Source organism: Ceratotherium simum, chromosome 8, assembly GCF_057802395.1.
Source record: "Ceratotherium simum simum isolate JZ-2026a chromosome 8, ASM5780239v1, whole genome shotgun sequence".
Taxonomy (NCBI): domain Eukaryota; kingdom Metazoa; phylum Chordata; class Mammalia; order Perissodactyla; family Rhinocerotidae; genus Ceratotherium; species Ceratotherium simum.
The window spans coordinates 33,971,539-33,989,360 of record NC_141907.1 but is presented as its reverse complement, the minus strand read 5'-3'; the positions used below and the strand labels follow the sequence as shown (position 1 = coordinate 33,989,360).

The window sequence follows — 17,822 nt, the reverse complement described above, 5'->3', positions numbered from 1 at the left end:
TTGCATTAAACAAAGCCTTTTTTTCTTTTTAACATTTTGTTTACACATTTGTCTTTTAGGTCAATAGCAAATACTTAAGTAGAGATATTATGATATCATAAAATAGTTGGAAAGGGAGATAGTAGAACAAGTAGTTGTTGACATGAAATGTTTGTTTTGGAGAGAATTCTTGGCATTTTTGCCTTACATCAGCATAATAAGAATTTGTAGGAGAGGAGGGAAGTGTTAATGTATTTGTTGAGATTGATGTCCTTGTAGAGCATTTGTGTTAGTGAATATATTATGGTAGTACCATAAATATAGTAATTAAGAAGTTGCACACTGAACACTTTGTGGACTGGCGTAAATATTTCTTTCCTCCCCTTGATGGCTTGCATTCAAGTGAATAGTGTATTGTTCATCTTGGTCTCTTAGCATTCTTTTTTTACTTTTTATTTTTTATTTTTTTGTGAGGAAGATCAGCCCTGAGCTAACATCCATGCTAATCCTCCTCTTTTTGCTGAGGAAGACCGGCTCTGAGCTGACATCCATTGCCAATCCTCCTCCTTTTTTTTCCCCAAAGCCCCAGTAGATAGTTGTATGTCATAGTTGCACATCCTTCTAGTTGCTGTATGTGGGACGCCGCCTCAGCATGGCCGGAAAAGCTGTGCGTCGGTGCGCGCTCAGGATCCGAACCCCGGCCGCCAGTATCAGAGCACGCGCACTTAACCTCAAAGCCTCGGGGCCGGCCCTGGTCTCTTAGCATTCTTAATGAAGAAGAGAAAGAAGGATGCCAGTCTCAAAGATTTGTTTCCTTCTTGAGATATTGCTGATCAGATGGGCAAAAACAGATTTGGTGTATTCAGGACCGGGTCATTTTTTTAACAGTTCAGAAAAATGTCACATAGTACGTACTCATAGTAAAAAACAACAACAACAACTCACTATTCCTCACTTTTGGAAACTTGATCATTAAAGTTATTTCCAGACAAGATCACAGTGTGCTCCTGTGTAACGTGTAAAATGTGTTAGAAATGATCAGTGATACTTCAGAGCTTACATGTTATAGAAAGAAGTGAAATGATGAATAATATAAATGTATATTAGGACAAAAACATAAACCTGTAACTGAGTGAATTTTCAAAGAAGTGAGCCTTGATTATCTCATAACCCTCTGTTGCCCCAGTGGGTTGAACCTGAGCGGGTTGCTGTGTGAGTGAGCATCTGGGAGGAGAGGCCCCATGCTGTCAGAGTAATGATGTCCTGTCTTTCACAGAGAAGGATAACAAAGAAGGCAGACAGATCTAAAGGGGGCAATTTCTATTTCTTTGTATACTCAAAATGTTCACACCTACCTGTTTTCCCATTTAAGAAACATCCTGTTTTGCATAATTTCGTTATTTCTGCATCCTCTTACTCAACATGCAATATTTATTTATGAGTTCATAAAGATTTTCTTCTGTGAAGAGGAAAGTAAATGCAGTTGAATGTGCTTTGCAGCTTGGCTGTGAGTCAATTAGGGTGGGAAAGGAAGAGAGAGAGACTATTTCTGTTCTCACCATTTAATCGGCCTCCTTACCTCTTAGTTGTGAGAACTCTTCACTTAGACATATTGGTTTATTGGTTTATTTCGTATTTATCGACTGCTTGCTATATATCCTATGCCCCAGGGGTACAAAGATGAATGCCCAGTCAGTAGGCATCTGATGGCTTTGGAACCATCTCAGTCCTGGCTGATTTCAATGATGATAACATGTTTATTTAGAATTCTAAAATTCTATCATCTTCTGAAGATGACCTGGAGATGTTCATGTTAACAGAAGAGACAAACTGTGGAGCAGCCTTGAGGTTTTGAAATCACAAAGGCTGCCTAGAGAACATAAAATCTACTTTTCAAGGTGTTTTCCATTGCATTAGATTTTCTAATAAACCTTGCTACTTTTGGCATTATTGGAGTGCTTTTCCAAGAGCTACGTCACTCCACCCACTTCTGGATTTGCCAAAATCCGAGGTGGAAGAGTGGGCAGGAGACTGACGTAGGATGACTTCGCTGCTGTCTTAAGAGGCGTTACCATAAGAAATCTCAGGGGCAGGTGCCCCTGCCAATTCCACTCTCCCCTTCTTGCCTTTACTTTCAAATGTCTGACTCTTCTTTTTTGTTATATTAGTCATGCTAGGAGAGGGATATTTGAATTGAAGCATCTTAAGAAGCCTTGTAGGATGGTATGTAGTGGTTTCACTTAATGAAACTATATGTAAACTTTTGGAAAGGTTGGCACCCAAAACCTAAGATCATTTTAAGAAGAGTGTTCTTCTGAATCTTTTGCTTATATAGTATTTTTTGATACTGTGAAGTTCTACTATGGCTGTGCTTACCTCACAAACGCCCCTTTCCACCTTGATATATACTGGTATGTATGTTTATTTACCCTAAAACAGGGTTGGACTACTTTAATTTTGGAGAGTAGCATGCCAGAAGCCAAGATTTTCAAGATCTATGTCCTCAAACCATTTACATGTCACCTCATTCTCAGCAAAGAGCCTTGCCAAATGTTTTATCTACAACATTGATGTCATTTGGTCTGTTGCCTCCAATATCCCAATGCTATAATGTACAAACTTACTATAACCAAATTTGTCTTTATTCCTGTAATTCTAATATTCTTCTAATATCAGAAAGTTGTAGATCCCCCTTCCTCTTCAAGGTCAGCCCCTTCATCTGTACTCCTGACCCTTTTCCCTACCTCCTTTGGAATCTTATCCCATCCTTACCTCCTCCTTCTTGTACTCTCAACCTTTCTCTGCTGATTACTTCACTTTATTAATATGGACTTCCATTAGCACTTGTCTCTTCCAACAATTGTCCGTTCTCTGTCCTCTTCTCTCCCACTTGCTCTGTTATCTCTGCCTCCACCACTCCACTGAAGCCACCCTCAGTCAGGGTGGCCAGTGACTGCGTAAGTGTCAAATGTAAAGGTATATTTTTCATTTCTTTATCCATCTCCTTGTATCCCATGATAGCCTCTCTGCCTTTCTTCTTTGGTCTTTTTCAAAAGATCTTTTTCCTCTGCCCGTTCTATCATTGTTCCTGTTCTCTAGGGTTCTGCTTTTAGTGCTAATCCTCTAGTCTTCTCCCTCTGCCCATGTTCCTTCAGTGATAGTACCCACTAACCTAGTTTCTGCTACTCTCTATGTAATGATCACTTATATGCCTTTTCGTTTTGCTCAGGTTTCTTCCCCAAGCTTCACAGTCAAGAATATCTGGGTAGTCCCACCCAAATCTTCTACATCTCAGTTTCTAATGCCCCAAGCTAAACCCCTTGTCTTCCTTATTAAACTTATTCATTCTCCTGTATTCTCTACCTCAGTAGTCGCTCCCATCCACCTACATGTAGTCAGTCACCAAGTTGTTCTTTTAGTGTCTGGATGTTTCCCAAGTACTAATTCTTCTCTCCTTTCCCCTTCCCCTTTGATCTGATGTGTTCAGTTTACTTCCACTTCCCTAATCCCTACCCTTCCTCTCCTACCTAACAACCAAACTGGCCTAACTGGTCTCCCTGCCTCTACTCTGCCCCCTTTGACTCCATCCAGACGGAGTAAAGCATCTGAAACCCAGCTCTGACCTATTGGTGGCTGTCTGCAACCAGGACAAGTCAGAGCTCTTGAATATGTGTACAAGGTTATGATCTGGCTCCAGGCTTCTTTCCTGGCTTCACCCTAGAGAGTCCAGCAACACTGAATTACACCATGCAGTTTCTTACCTCTGCCTTTTCCATTGTCTTGTCTCCCATTCCCAGCTTGGCTAAGTCCTACCCAGCCTGAGGACATGCTATGCATCCCTTTTACTCGGCAGCCTTCCCTGACCTCTCCATTTCTGGATTAGGTGTTCCTGCTTAACAAAATCTTAGTCATTACTTTCATCCCACTGCCCTATGGGGTTGGTTGTGTGTGTGTCTCTGGCTCCACTAGACTTCACTCTCCTTAAAGACAGTGAGAGTGTCTTATTCGTCTTTGTAGCCCCAGTGTCTAGCACGGTGCTTAGCATATAGTACGTGTTCATTGTTTCATTTTAAATGAAAAATTTAATAACAATACATCAGTTTGGTATCTATAAAAATGGGCAAAAGTAATCTATGCATAGTAGTTACCTTTAGGAGGGGGCATGAAGACGGCTTCTGGGATGTAGATAATGTTCTGGGTTTGATCTGATTTGTTCAGTTTGGAAAAATTCATTGAGCTGTCCGCTTGTGGTATGAGTACTTTTCACTGAAGTTCAACATAAATACAGAAAAGTTTTTTTAAAAAAATTGATTTGTTGTCTTGTCTACCCACAGAAAATTTCTTTTTTATTTTCAAGCTTTTAGAGTTTTTACAGGGTATTAGTTCAAATGTCACAACAAAGAACTAGGCTAGTGCTATTCCTTGACGTTAAGGAAGAGGGGGATGAAAAAGCATCAGCGAAACATGGGTAGGAGTGCCTGGTCTTCTAGAGAGGGCTGGTGAGGCCAGCCCTGATGGATAGACTTGCAGTGACCTGCGCTTCTGTCACACTTAGTACAGGGGCCACATGCTAATCATCAGCGAGCTCTCTGCCTGCCTGCAGTGACAGGGAGACTTCATCTTGGATGGGATGATGAATAATTCATAAATGTAGTTATCTGGAAATTTGTGGTCATCATTAGCATTTTAATGAAAAAAATGCAGTCATTATTCTAAATCTCTGTTTTGTTTCTACTTTTTTTTTTGTTTCCCCCACCCCCCACAGCCAACCATCTCAGTCTTTCCTGAGTACTTGGAAACTGCGAGGCCCCTGCTAATGTGCTGACTGGTCGCTATGGGCAGACAGTACCCGGAGGCTCACTGTCATCCAGGCGGCTCATGTACGTATGGAGTTGGTCTCTCTCTCTTTTTTTCTTTCATTTTCGTTGTAGAATATTGCAGGGTACTCAACTGGTGAAGGTTTATAAGATTTAAATGAGAGTGTTTAGAAATGCAGGAGAATGGATTGCTCTAGGGCAAGTTTTTAATATGAATGATGAGAAATGTTATCTAAATTAGGATTTTTATAATCCAGTGGCCCTGTAAGACCAGAAGTATATATCAGCCATCTCCCTTTTCTGTTTTATGTATCCATTCATATATAGGTTTTTTTTTAAGCTTTCCTTTTTCATCAGAATATATAACATTTGAAACAATAGCAGTGCCATAAATTCAAAACATTTCCCACTGATTGTCTTAATTCTTTTGAAATAAAAAAATTCATGGATCCAGAAGAAAGGTCCTCTGGATATGTCATTGTTGAAAATGTGTTAGGGAGAGAGTCCCCGACTCTTTTTCCAATCATGGTCTTTTGAGAAGGGCTATAACTGCAGCCTTTTCCTATTTGTCTCTACCCCTGATTAATTTAGGAGAAAAATGATTGTTGCCCATTTAATGATCTCTCTCATTTATGTAAAGGAGAGTTTGTCTCAAACTTAATTTTGCTCCCTCTGGTCTTTCAGCCTTGAGCCAGCTGTTCAGATATTTATTCGTTTTTGTTGCTTCCCTTTGGACCTCTGGAATTTTGGCTTCTAATCAGGGGTCTGTTTGAGGGTAATTCCCCAGAGTACCTTTGCTCCCATATCCTTTCCGTAGTTATGTTTATTCATATTCACCTTTAAATCCCATTTCCTTGTACATTTCAGTTTTTTCTTCATAGAAAAGTTAGAACCACCCTCAAGCCCTCATCCAGACAATTGCTTCTAAAATAAGCCAGATCGTTGGAAGCAGCAGCAGAAGGGAGAGCTGGCAACAGTGGGGATTCAGACCAACTACTAGCATTAAAGCCGGCAGGGGAGGGATAAACAGCTTTTACACATATACTTTAGTGTCCTCCAAGGCCATTACTAGATTACTCTAAAATCAGCAATTTTCGTAGTGAACATCATCAGAAAAATTTTACCCCTATGTACTGTAAAACAGAGATCGGCAAACTATGACTCCTGGGCCACATCCAGCTCATGCCTCTTTTTATAGGACCTAACAATGCTTTTTATATTTTTAAATGGTTATAGAAATACCTACATAATCTCTATTTGGCCTCTTGGCTCTCAGAGCCCAAAATATCTATGATCTGGCCTCTTAAGAAAAAATTTGCCTATCCCTGCTGTAGGAGAAAGTAGGAAGACATGTACTACGATTGAACCATATGAAACTGTTAATATTTGACCTGGAAAAATGCTAATTTCATATGGTTCAATCTAATATATTTTGAGGAAATTCTTATGTCAAAATGGTTAAAATTTTAAAGTTTGGGTTCTTGGAGTGGAAGAAGTAAATTTACTTGGAAAATTCACAAATGTGGACCTGGTCATTTTTCACCATCTTGGTGAATGATTCATCGTGCCTCTCCTCTCCAGAGCTTTCTGAAGGGCTCTGAGCTGCAAGGTCTTGTGGTGTCAAGTAGCTGAAAGGAAGCGCTTCTTTTTCACTTGGCCTATTTCTTACCAGGGCTCTATAGGAGAAAACTGTCTTCTTAGATGTCTCACCCTTCCTGGGTGCCGGGAACGTGCTAGCCATCCCCGGAGGCCTCTGCTGAGCCTGTCACTTGTGCTTTTTTCTGGTGGGAAGGAGGGTGAGTGGCTGCCTTTTCCAGCAGGTACACGTGGTGATCCCTTGTCCTGCAGCGTGTCTGCATAACACGTTGCTTGAACCGTCTTTCCCTGGAAGTAGAACGTGGTTCTCACTCTTGTGTGTGTTCCATCTCTTTTTTTCAGTATCGTTGATCTCTTAGTCCGATGCATTAAAACTGTTATTTATTTTATGTGTTTTGTTTTCCCTTCTCCCCCCTCCCCTTTGTACCTCGCTTCTCCTGATTCTTAAATAGATTTGCTTGTTGAAACCTCCAGCTGACATTCTTTAGTGGCCACTCTTAGTGGTAGGAAGTATTAACCTCAGCTGCTCTGTCTCCTGTCACCTAAGGCAAGAAATCTAAGACGACTTGGAGCCTCTGGGCCAAACCTAGGTCTGGAACAGGGCCATGCTGTTCTCTGGAGAAGGGAAACTATTTCAGGGCAAAAAAGTTCTCTGGCGTTTATAATTTTGTCATTAAGTGTGGTCAGAACCCTCAGTCAAGGGTTGGTAGTACATATTGTTGTGCTCTGAATTGGTTTTGAGGTTCACATGGCAAATTGGCATTTTAGATTTTCTTTCTGTTTTAGGATTATTGCTTTTGCCTTTCAAGGCTATTTGCTTTCAGGACAGGATGCTATTCTTTGGTGGAATGTGGAAGGGCATCCATTGAGCACCAAAATAAGAAGTCAATAGCTAGAGCTGACCTCTCCTGACTTTTGAGACAATTGTTTGTGCTTGTGTTGAGACTACAGTTTTTAAATTATCCTAGGAATTGCTAGTAAGATTGCATCCTTATTTATTTGTGTTTTCACCTATCTGTTCCTTTGCATGACTACAACCACTGCTCTAACTCTGTGCATCAGGAGCTGGACTGTTGCAGTAGTCTCATGACCTCTAGCCTGCAGTCTCTCTCCCTGCAAATTGGGCTTGTGCATGGTGGCCAAGTTAATCTAACGGAAGCATAGCTTCAATCACATCACTTCCCTGTGTAGAATGTTTAGTGCATCCCCACTAGTCTAGAAGGTGACCCCGACATTTGAGTCCTCTCTATTTTCTTTCACTCCTCTTTATTTTAATACCCGTTACTCATGGCAAATAATTGTTACTGTCCTTGTTAGTAGTATTACTTCTCAGTGGATAATCTTATGCTGGCCTAAGTGGGCTGCTCCTGTGAAGAGACACCCTTTGCCTGTGGTGACTGTGCCATTCTTCCTGAGATCCCGCTCTGGAATGTGGATCCATCTTTCGACAACCTGTTAAAACCTTGCTTTGGCTTTAGGGCACAGCAGAGCTGCCTTCTGTCCCAGAAAGCTCCCCTAGTTTCCCAGCTTCCCCACACGCTCCTGTAGCTCTTAAATCTCCCTCCTGAAGCTTGTGTCCCCAGTCACTCTATGTTTTGGTGTGTGTGTGTGTACTTTGTCTGAACTTCCACACTGAGCTCTGTTTCATTTCCCTCCTCTCCTCTGTGTGAGGACAGTGCTTTATGTATGGTAGATGCTCAAATATTTGTGGAATCACCTTGGCTTAGGGGTGGGACTGGATAATGACCGTCCTCAGGAAGCCCCTGTAAAGCATTTTCCAGCACTTGGCAGAGCCTATGCAGACCAAGGCCACGGGGGTGTCATTAGGGCCTCCAGGGCAGCCCCTGTGCTGCTCACCCACTCCTGGCTCTCCTTCCGCCTTTCCTTCCCTCTCACTCAGACGGTGGGTGTTTCCTCCCTTTCTGCACTTAAGAAATTGCCATTTAAAAAGTTTAAACGTGTGATTATTTCCTTTGGCCTTCCCTGCTCTCCCTGATAAAAGGCGTTGGTTTTGTGTGTGGTTCTACTCCATGCCACACACTGTGTCCTGAATTTGCCAGAAGTTTTTCACTTCAAACTGCATAAAGTTTGAAAGGTTCATCTTATTAGCCCTGTTCCACAGATGAGAAAACTGAGGCTTGAAATGACAAAGTAACTTGTCAGAGAAGAGTTTCAGTTTGAGCCTAGGTTTATCTGCACCCCCTGTGTTCTTTTCTCCCACCAGACCATCTAGTGACCTGGTGATCACTTATTTAGTTGATGTTCAGTTGCCTCTTCTCCCCACCAGGGCTCTTGGTAATATGGGCCTTAAAGGCCTAAAAGATATAGGGTCAAAGGATGCTGACATCTGTCTCTATCTCCTTGCTTATCCAACTAAACTCAATAACCACAAATAACATGAAGGCCCCAGGAGAGCACTTCATACAGAAAGAGTAATAATAGTAAGTACAATAATAGTACTAATACTTTAAAAATCATACAGGTAATACATGTTAATATAGAAAATTTTAAAAAGAAAAGAGATAGGGTCGGCCTGGGGGTGTAGTGGTTAAGTTCGTGTGCTCCGCTTCAGGGGCCTGGGGTTCACGGGTTCAGATCCCTGGCGCAGACCTACACACAGCTCATCAAGCTGTGCTGTGGTGGTGTCCCTCATAGAGAATAGTGGAAGATTGGCACAGATGTTAGCTCAGCAACTATCTTCCTCAAGCAAAAAGAGGAAGATAGGCAACAGATGTTAGCTCAGGGCCAATCTTCCTCACCAAAAAAAATAAAATAAAAAGAGAAAGTGACTTCACAATCCTACACCAAGAGATAACCACTCTTAACATTTTGTTGAATACTTTTCTATACTTTAAGTATTCTCTCTTAATATATTTATTTTGTTTATTTACAAAAATAGGGTGATGTTGTACATGGTGTTTGCTCGACGAAGTGTCATAAATACCTTTCTAGATCAATACATTTACTGTCAGAGCACCTCAGAAGCAGCGGTGGCCCGTGGCAGACTTATTTATGTGATGATCCAGAGGCGGGCAGTAAATGCAGCTGAATGCAGCGAGGCTGATTCACCTCGGTAAAAGGAGGAACTTTTATTGTGGTTAAAAAAATGCTGGTCAGGACCCATTAAATTGATTTTCACCATCTATTAATGGGTCTCAGCTCTCAGTTTTAAAAGCAGTGGCCCAGAAATCACACAATACTGGAGGGCTTGCTTGGGCAGAATTGGAGGTTTTGGGTCAGGGAGAGTTCTGAACTCAGCTAGGGTTTGAGGAAGCAGTTGGAATTTGAGTTAAGACCAGGAGCATGAGAGCAGTGCTCAAGATTCTTAACAGCCAAGTGGCTCTCACTGCCCAGAATGGACAGGAGATGACGTGGTATCCCAAGAGAGGGGCTTTCCGCCTGGTTTTAATTGGTTTCCCTGGTGTGGGAGGAAGTCCTGCAGGATTGTCCAGATGTGGACGATCACAGCAGAGGAGCCCCAGGGGAGTCTCATAGTTTTAGCAATAAGATTTCCTGAGTGAAGAGTGGCTGTGGGAGTAAAGAAAGGTTAAGGGCAACAAGATTTTAAAAATAATAATGATTAGATTTTTCTTCTGTCCAAAAAAAAAACTCATTTATTTTAGAAAATGTGTAAATACCCAAAAGCACAAAGGAAAAAAACCATCCTTAACATTTTACATGTGTGTTTATAGTCTTTGTCTGTGTGAACATGTGTTCATCTGTACCTTTATATTTAGCATTATTGTGATCATACTGTACATCTTATTTTATGACCTGCTTTTTGTCACTTAATTCATCATGGACAGTTCTTATATTTATTAAATCTTCATCTAGTATGTGATTTTTAATGATCTTATACTTTATTGCATTGCGTGGCTGTATCATAATTGACATTTGCCTATTGTCAAACATTTTTGGTATTTCCAGTCTTTTGCTGTCCTTCTAGATTAATCATTGCTTATAACTCTTTTTTTCTCTTTAAAAAATGTCTAGGAGTGAAATTACTAAATTAAAGGGTTGCTTGCATATTTTAGAGACATTGCTGTGCACGTCCAAACTGCCCTCTGGAGAAGTTTTATCTGTTTCCATTCCATCATCCTTGTGTAAGGACTACCTGTCCCCTTTCTTCCTACACTGGAACACTTTCCAATATGATAGATGAAATATGCTATCTTCATTGTTGTATTTTGCATTTCCTTACTTTTTCCTAGTATTGAGGCTTACCATTTTTTTAGTCTGTTGAGGCACATAAAATATGTGTGATGAAAATGTGAAAAAAGTCAATTTGACTTGTGTTGATAATGTATTTTCTTTGTTTGTAGTTTGTATTGATTTAAAGCTAAAAGTCTGATTCTTTAAAGAGACAAGTTGCCAGGTGTTTCGTATGGCAATAGCTTGGGGAGTTCAATTAAAATATGCGACAGAGCCCTTGGGCCTAGAACTCTGGGTTTAAAAGTAGACAGCCTGTGATTGTGGGAGAGTCCTTGGACTGGGAGATGGGGGGCTTGGGTTCTAGCCCTGGCCCTGCCCACCTGGGCTGAGGGCTGTGGACAAGTTATTAGAACCGACTGAGTCCACTTCTGACGTCTGTCAATCGAGAGTTGGATGGGATGATATTTAGGCAACCTCTAGTTTAAAAATTCTACTACATTTGCTCTCCAGAGAGAGAACTGCAAGCAAGCCTTGGCGCTAGGAGAACCAAGCCAAAGGCAGAGCAAATATATTCAAGACATAGAACTCAGAAAATTAGTAGATAGTGAAGTATAGTTTAACCTTGGGTTTGCCAAGACAAAGAGCATTTAAAGGAGAGTGAGCACAGCCAAGTAGATTAAGGTAATCCACTTTAGTATGTAACTACAGTGACAAAAATACAAGTGCTTTTACATGATAGTGTTTTGGTTTCTCTAGTTAGCTTAGACAGGTGTGTTAGCACCCATTTCCTGGCGTAACTGTGTCAGTGCTTCTGATAGGAAGAGTTCTGAGTAACCATTATGAATGTAATTAAGTAAAGGGCCTAGCACATAGTAAGTGCTCAGTAAATATTTATTCAATGAATGAACAAATAAATAGTTACTTGAAAACTTAACTCTGCATTGATAGGGGATGGAATTCCTTGCACATTACTTAGGAATAAATTTAACAAAGAAGAGCAAGAGGCCCTAACTTCCAAGACACGGTTGTGTTAATAAATCTCCAACTCCTATTGGAGCAAACCCTACTTGTTAGCTGAGTCATTACAGTTTCCACCGAAGCTATCTTTCAATTCATGAATTTCCTCTTTGACTGTTTCTCATCTATTATTGAACTTGCCCATTGATGTTTTTTCCCCTAAGTGAGATATAATTCACATTCTATAAAATTCACCCCTTTAAAGTGTAAAATTCAGTGGTGTTTAGTATATTCACAAAGTCATATAAGCATCATCACTATCTAATTCCAGAACATTTTCATCACCCCAAAAAGAAACCCTGTACCCTTCATTAGCTTTCATTCCACATTCTCCTCCTTCCCCCTTGGAAACTCCAAATCTTTCTATCTCTATGGATTTGCCTATTCTGGATGTTTCATATAAATGGAGTCATATAATACATGACTTTTTTTTTTTTTTGTGAGGAAGATCAGCCCTGAGCTAACATCCATGCCAATCCTCCTCTTTTTGCTGAGGAAGACCCCGAGCTAACATCTATTGCCAGTCCTCCTCCTTTTTCTCCCCAAAGCCCCAGTAGATAGTTGTGTGTCGTAGTTGCACATCCTTCTAGTTGCTGTATGTGGGACGCTGCCTCAACATGGCTGGACAAGCAGTGCGTCAGTGCGCGTCCGGGGTTCTGAACCCGGGCCGCCTGTAGTGGAGTGCGTGCACTTAACCGCTACACCACGGGGCCGGCCCCTACATGACCTTTTGTCATACAAGATTTTCAAGGTTCATCCATCTTGTAGTATATATCAGTACTTCATTCTTTTTTATTGCTAAATAATATTCCATTGTATAGTTATACCACATTTGGTTTATCCATTTATTAGTTTAGATACATTTGAGTTGTTTCTAGTTTTTGCTTTTATGAATAATGTTGCTATCAACATTCATGTACAAGTTTTTGAGTGGACAAATGTTTTCATTTCTCTTGGGTATATATATGGGAATAGAATTGCTGGGTCATATGGTAGCTCTACCTTTAACTTTTTGAGGAACTGCCAAAGTATTTTACAAAGTAGCTGAACTATTACACTCCCACCAGTAATGTATGAGGGTTCCAATTTCTCCACATCCTTGCCAACCTTTTTATTGCCTTTTTTTTTTTTTTTGTGAGGAAGATTAGCCCTGAGCTAACATCGATGCCAATCCTCCTCTTTTTGCTGAGGAAGATTGGCCCTGGGCTAACATCTGTGTCCATCTTCCTCTACTTTATACGGGATGCTACCACAACATGGCTTGACAAGTGGTGCGTCGGTGTGCACCTGGGATCCGAACCTGCGAACCCCAGGCTGCCGCAGCGGAGCACGCGCACTTAACCGCTGCGTCATCTGGCCGGCCTTATTGTCTGTCTTTTTTTTTTTTTTATAATTTTATTTATTTATTTTTCCCCCAAAGCCCCAGTAGATAGTTGTATGTCATAGCTGCACATCCTTCTAGTTGCTATATGTGGGACGTGGCCTCAGCATGGTCGGAGAAGCGGTGCATCAGTGCGCGCCCGGGATCCGAACCCGGGCCGCCAGCAGCAGAGCGCGCACACTTAACCGCTAAGCCATGGGGCCAGCCCATCTGTCTTTTTGATTATAGCCATTCTAGTGGGTGTCAAGTGGTATCTCATTGTGGGATTGATTTGCATTTCTCTGATGGCTAATGAAGTTGAGCATCTTTTCATGTGCTTATTGGCCATTTGTATATCTTTGGAGAAGTATCTATTCAAATCCTTTGTTCATTTTTAAATTGGGTTGTCTTTTTTACTGTTGAATTGTAAGAGTTCTTTATATATTCTGGATACTAGACCCTTATCAGATATATGATTTATAAAAATTTTCTCCCGTTCTGTGGATTTTATTTTTACTTTCTTGACAGTGTCCTTTGAAGCACAAAAGTTTTTGATTTTGAAAAAGTCCAATTTATCCGTTTTTTTCTTTTGTTGCTTGTAGTTTTGATGTCATATCTAAGAAACCGTTGCCTAATCCAAGGTGTTGAAGATCTACCCTTATTTTTTTCCTAAGAATTTTATGGTAGTACTTACATTCAAGTGTTTGATTCATTGGAGTTAACCTGTATATGGTCTGAGGCAGTGGTCCAACTTCATTGTCTTGCGTGTGCATATCCAGTTGTCCCAGCACTGTTTGTTGAAAGACTGTTCTTTCCCTTTTTAGGGTAAGCTTTTCAGTTTCTACAAAGAAGCCAGATGGGTTTTGATAGGGATTGTGTTCATTTTGGAGGGTATTGCCATCTTAATATTAAGTTTTCCAAATCCATGTATAGGACATCTCTCCATTTATTTAAATCCATTTATTTATTAAAAATCTTTCCATTTTTCCATTAATTTCTTTCAGTGTTGTTCTATAGTTTTCAGTGTACAAGACTTGTATTTTTTAATTAAATTTATTCCTAAGTATTTTATTCTTTTTGATGCTATTAAAAGTGGGATTGTTGGGCCGCCGCCATGGCTTGGTGGTTAAGTGCGCGCACTCTGCTGCTGGTGACCCGGGTTCGGATCCCGGGCGCGCACCGACGCACCGCTTCTCCGGCCATGCTGAGGCTGCGTCCCACATACAGCAGCTATGACGTACAACTATCTACTGGGGCTTTGGGGGGAAAAATAAATAAATAAGTAAAATTATAAAAAAAAAAAGTCGGATTGTTTCCTTAATTCCATTTTCAAATTGTTTGTTGCTAGTGTATGGAAATAGAATTGGTGTGTCTCTGTTTGTGTGTGTTTGTGTATTATATATCTTGTTTCCTTTTTTCCTTTCTTCACTCTTGGAATTTCTAGTAGATTTCTTTTTCAAATTCACCTGCCATCCTTTCATACTATCCCATTTTTGCTTTTTCAGTTGTTTAAATATATTTTTAAAGTCTCTTTTAGACTGTTCTATTTTTAACTCTTGGGGGCAGATTTTGCCATTTGCATTGGCTATCTCTTATGGTGGTTATTTTCGTTGTTTGTCTTAAACTTTGACTATGACGGCCTCTTCAATAGGGGTTGTTTGCCGTGGGAGTCCCATGTGACCAGGACTATGGAAACCCAGGGCAGTTTCTCATTTGCCTCAGTCAGTACCCCATGGGTTTCATTGCTTCTGGACCACTTTTGTATTATTTTCTTGGCCTAGAGACCTGATGCTACATGGATGTTAGGTATTTGGATACTATACCTCCATGTGGGAGCGGTCTTGGAATTTTGATTTCATATTGGTGAGTTTTTTAAAAATTTATTTTTTTTTTTTTTACCCAATCCCCAAATAAAAGCTTCCTTGCAAAGCTTGAGGGATGAGGGGTGGTGGTGGTGAATATTTTCTACACCTTGTTTTACTGAAGGGGCAGCCCTTTGTGACTGCCAGCATAAAGCAAATAGCTCTGCTCTAGCAAGCCAATTTCATGGGCCCTATGGTCTGTATCCCCCTTTCTTCTCTGTGTGTCATCATAATCTTAGCCCCTAGACATTAAGACTATAGATGCATGTTCTAACAGCCTTCTAAGCCTTCAAAGCTTCAGCTTTCTCTGCTGACTTTGAGTTCCACCTTTAGTTCTGGCCCAGGGATTTATTTCTAATGATTTTGACTTTTTCTTTGTATTTAAAAAGTTGTTAGGGGCCGGCCCCGTGGCTTAGCGGTTAAGTGTGCTCACTCCGCTGCTGGCGGCCCGGGTTCGGATCCCGGGCGCCCACCGATGCACCGCTCATCCGGCCATGCTGAGGCCGCGTCCCACATACAGCAACTAGAAGGATGTGCGACTATGACATACAACTATCTACTGGGGCTTAGGGGAGAAAAAGGAGGAGGACTGGCAATAGATATTAGGTCAGGGCCGGTCTTCCTCAGCAAAAAGAGGAGGATTGGCATGGATGTTAGCTCAGGGCTGATCTTTCTCACCACAAAAAAAAGAAAAAAGTTGTTAGTTATATCTTACTCCCTATTTGAAACAGGCAGAGGCCTTCTTTGTCAACTTGGCCCACCATATTGACTAGAAACTTATCACCACAATCTGATTACTGTGAATTTGAGACCTTTGAATCACCAGATTGCAATCCTTGATTTCCATGGAATTTTAAGCATAAATGAGTGTTAAGAAAATATTAATTCAGTGGATGAGCGTTCTGCAAATCCTTCTACCGAGATGCCTTTTATCTGAGTAATCACAGTTTTGTAGTGTAGTGAAGTGCAATCTGACGATGGCCACCTCATCACTCAGAGAACATCACTTTCTGTGCATGTCTCAGAATCAGTAAGTTAGGTTCTACATATTTTGTGGCATGTGAACCCAAACTGTGAAATTGGTTATCTGAGGCCTGTCTACTACCAGTGTTTTTAGATACTCGTAAATATAGAGCTTGTTTTCATGTCTAGTAAATAAGGTTATATTTTGATATTAACAGTAATAAAGAAAGGTTACTTGTATGTGTTTTTCTCTAGAGAGAGAAATTAAAGTCTGGCAGTCTGAATTAAAATCTATTCTTTGTAACTTTTTGGTTTTTTTTTTAAACCCCTCTATAATCTGCTTCTGAGGTGGAGATTTGAAATTTTGTTTTGTGGTAATGAAAAAGTTTCCTCTTCACATGGATGCTCTGGATCTAGCACTCTCTCCTGCAGTAACAAAAAGAGAGAGCAGAACTAAAAAGCCCTATGTCACATTGTCAGTAGTAGGAATCAACACTCTGGAAAGAAGCCTGCTTGGGATCTGCTTTTGTTGTGGAATGAGACTAGAAAACGTAGCAGAATCGTCCTGGGAGGGAACTAAGTGTGACTTACTTTTTCTCTTTCCATAGGCTAGCTTTCTTGTTCTAAGGGAACCTCTGCCCAGCATTTTTGGGATAACAACTCTAGGGGTTCTGAGCAGCCTTTTCCCTACACTCCCTATGAAGAGGATTTGGATGGTGAGGATGGATTAGAAATGGTCCCTTCTGTATATGCAGACAGGCTTTGACTCAGAGATGAGAAGTATGTGTTGTCCTCAGGGAGGTAGCCACAGTGGCTCCTGCTAACGGAGGAGCTGGAAGGATATGCCCCAGTCGGACTTTGGGAGCTTAAGACCCATCTTCTGCAAGCAGCTGCTGGAAAAGAAAGAAGAGAAATATGCAACTTTATGAGACAATTTTGAAACCAAAGCAAATAGGGTTATTTTTCCAGGTTTCCTGGACACGTGCTCATTTATGCAAACTTGAAATTGTTCACGGGGGAATTGAACTCTGGTGACCTGAATGAAGGCCACAAAAGTCTTTGCAAAATGAAACCCATGCATTCTGAAAGGAATGACATCTCTCAGAGTCGAGAGATAGGTCAGTTTGTTAGCCTCTGTACCTTCTAGACCTTTCTTTAATGAGTGTGTGTATGTGTATAGATAGATATAGATATAGATAGTGTATCTATATAGAAATAGAAAATAGCAAGCATGCATTATTGAATATTCTATAGAGAATGCTTTGTTAAAGGTCTATCTAGACATTTTAGTCAGTCTCTCTCTTTCGATTTTATGAAAATACTTAAATCCATGGGGTTACATTAGGTTTCTCCTTTGAACTCTCTCGTAGGAGTGTCCAATTATGGGAAAAGTTGCTCCCCATTTCCCAGGGTACAAGAAAATTCCCCAAAGAGCCTAAGTTACATTTTGCTTATTTGGAACTTGATACCAATAAATCCAACATGGCTTGACTAAATCATGCGTACCTGCCACCATCCTATCCTTGTGACGGGGGCTTGGTTGGGGTAAAGAGGATTTCCTGTTGTTTTCGAATGTCGGGAGATAGAAGGCTTTTGTTTTTGAAATCACTGTTCCTCACAGTGAAGAGTCCAGTTTAAGCAAGGCTTAAAAGGGCTTCCCCATTTTCTAGTTGAGGGACAGGGTGGCATTAAGGCTGGAGCGGTGATCGGAGCCAGTAACTAGATGGACTGATACTGCACTTGCTCTACTCATAATGCTGTGCTGGCTTCTCTGGAGGACTGAGAAGAGTTACATGTTGCCCTCAAAGAGTTTATGTTTCATCTGTAGAGGTGACCGAAGGTAGTAACTATGGCAATTAGAATCCAGTTATGTGGTGTAGCAGTTTAGAGGAGAGTGAGGGCCAGTAAAGATGTGTCTAATCAGTGAGGTTCAAGGAGAAGAAACAAATTTTGAGAGCATCTTCCTCCAATAGGATGCAAAGGTCTGGGAACAGGTGTGATTCAGATTGTGTAGTTGGCTGAACAGCTATGGGATTGCAGGTCCCACGGGTGGTATTTGAGGGGCAGATGAAATGG

At 40.9% G+C, this 17,822-nt stretch overlaps 1 protein-coding gene across 16 annotated transcripts in view; it reads left to right on the top strand.

The window, feature by feature from the left end:
- Positions 1 to 17,822, top strand: part of APBB2 (amyloid beta precursor protein binding family B member 2) — a 367,521-nt gene that overhangs the window by 131,914 nt on the left and 217,785 nt on the right. For 15 of the 16 annotated variants that reach the window (XM_087434241.1, XM_087434240.1, XM_087434244.1 and 12 more), the window contains one exon: positions 4,745 to 4,859. The exons of the other annotated variant lie outside the window; for it this stretch is intronic. The gene's annotated coding sequence lies outside the window, so the exon portion shown is untranslated. The remainder of the gene's footprint in view (positions 1 to 4,744; positions 4,860 to 17,822) is intronic. 16 annotated transcript variants of the gene reach the window in all.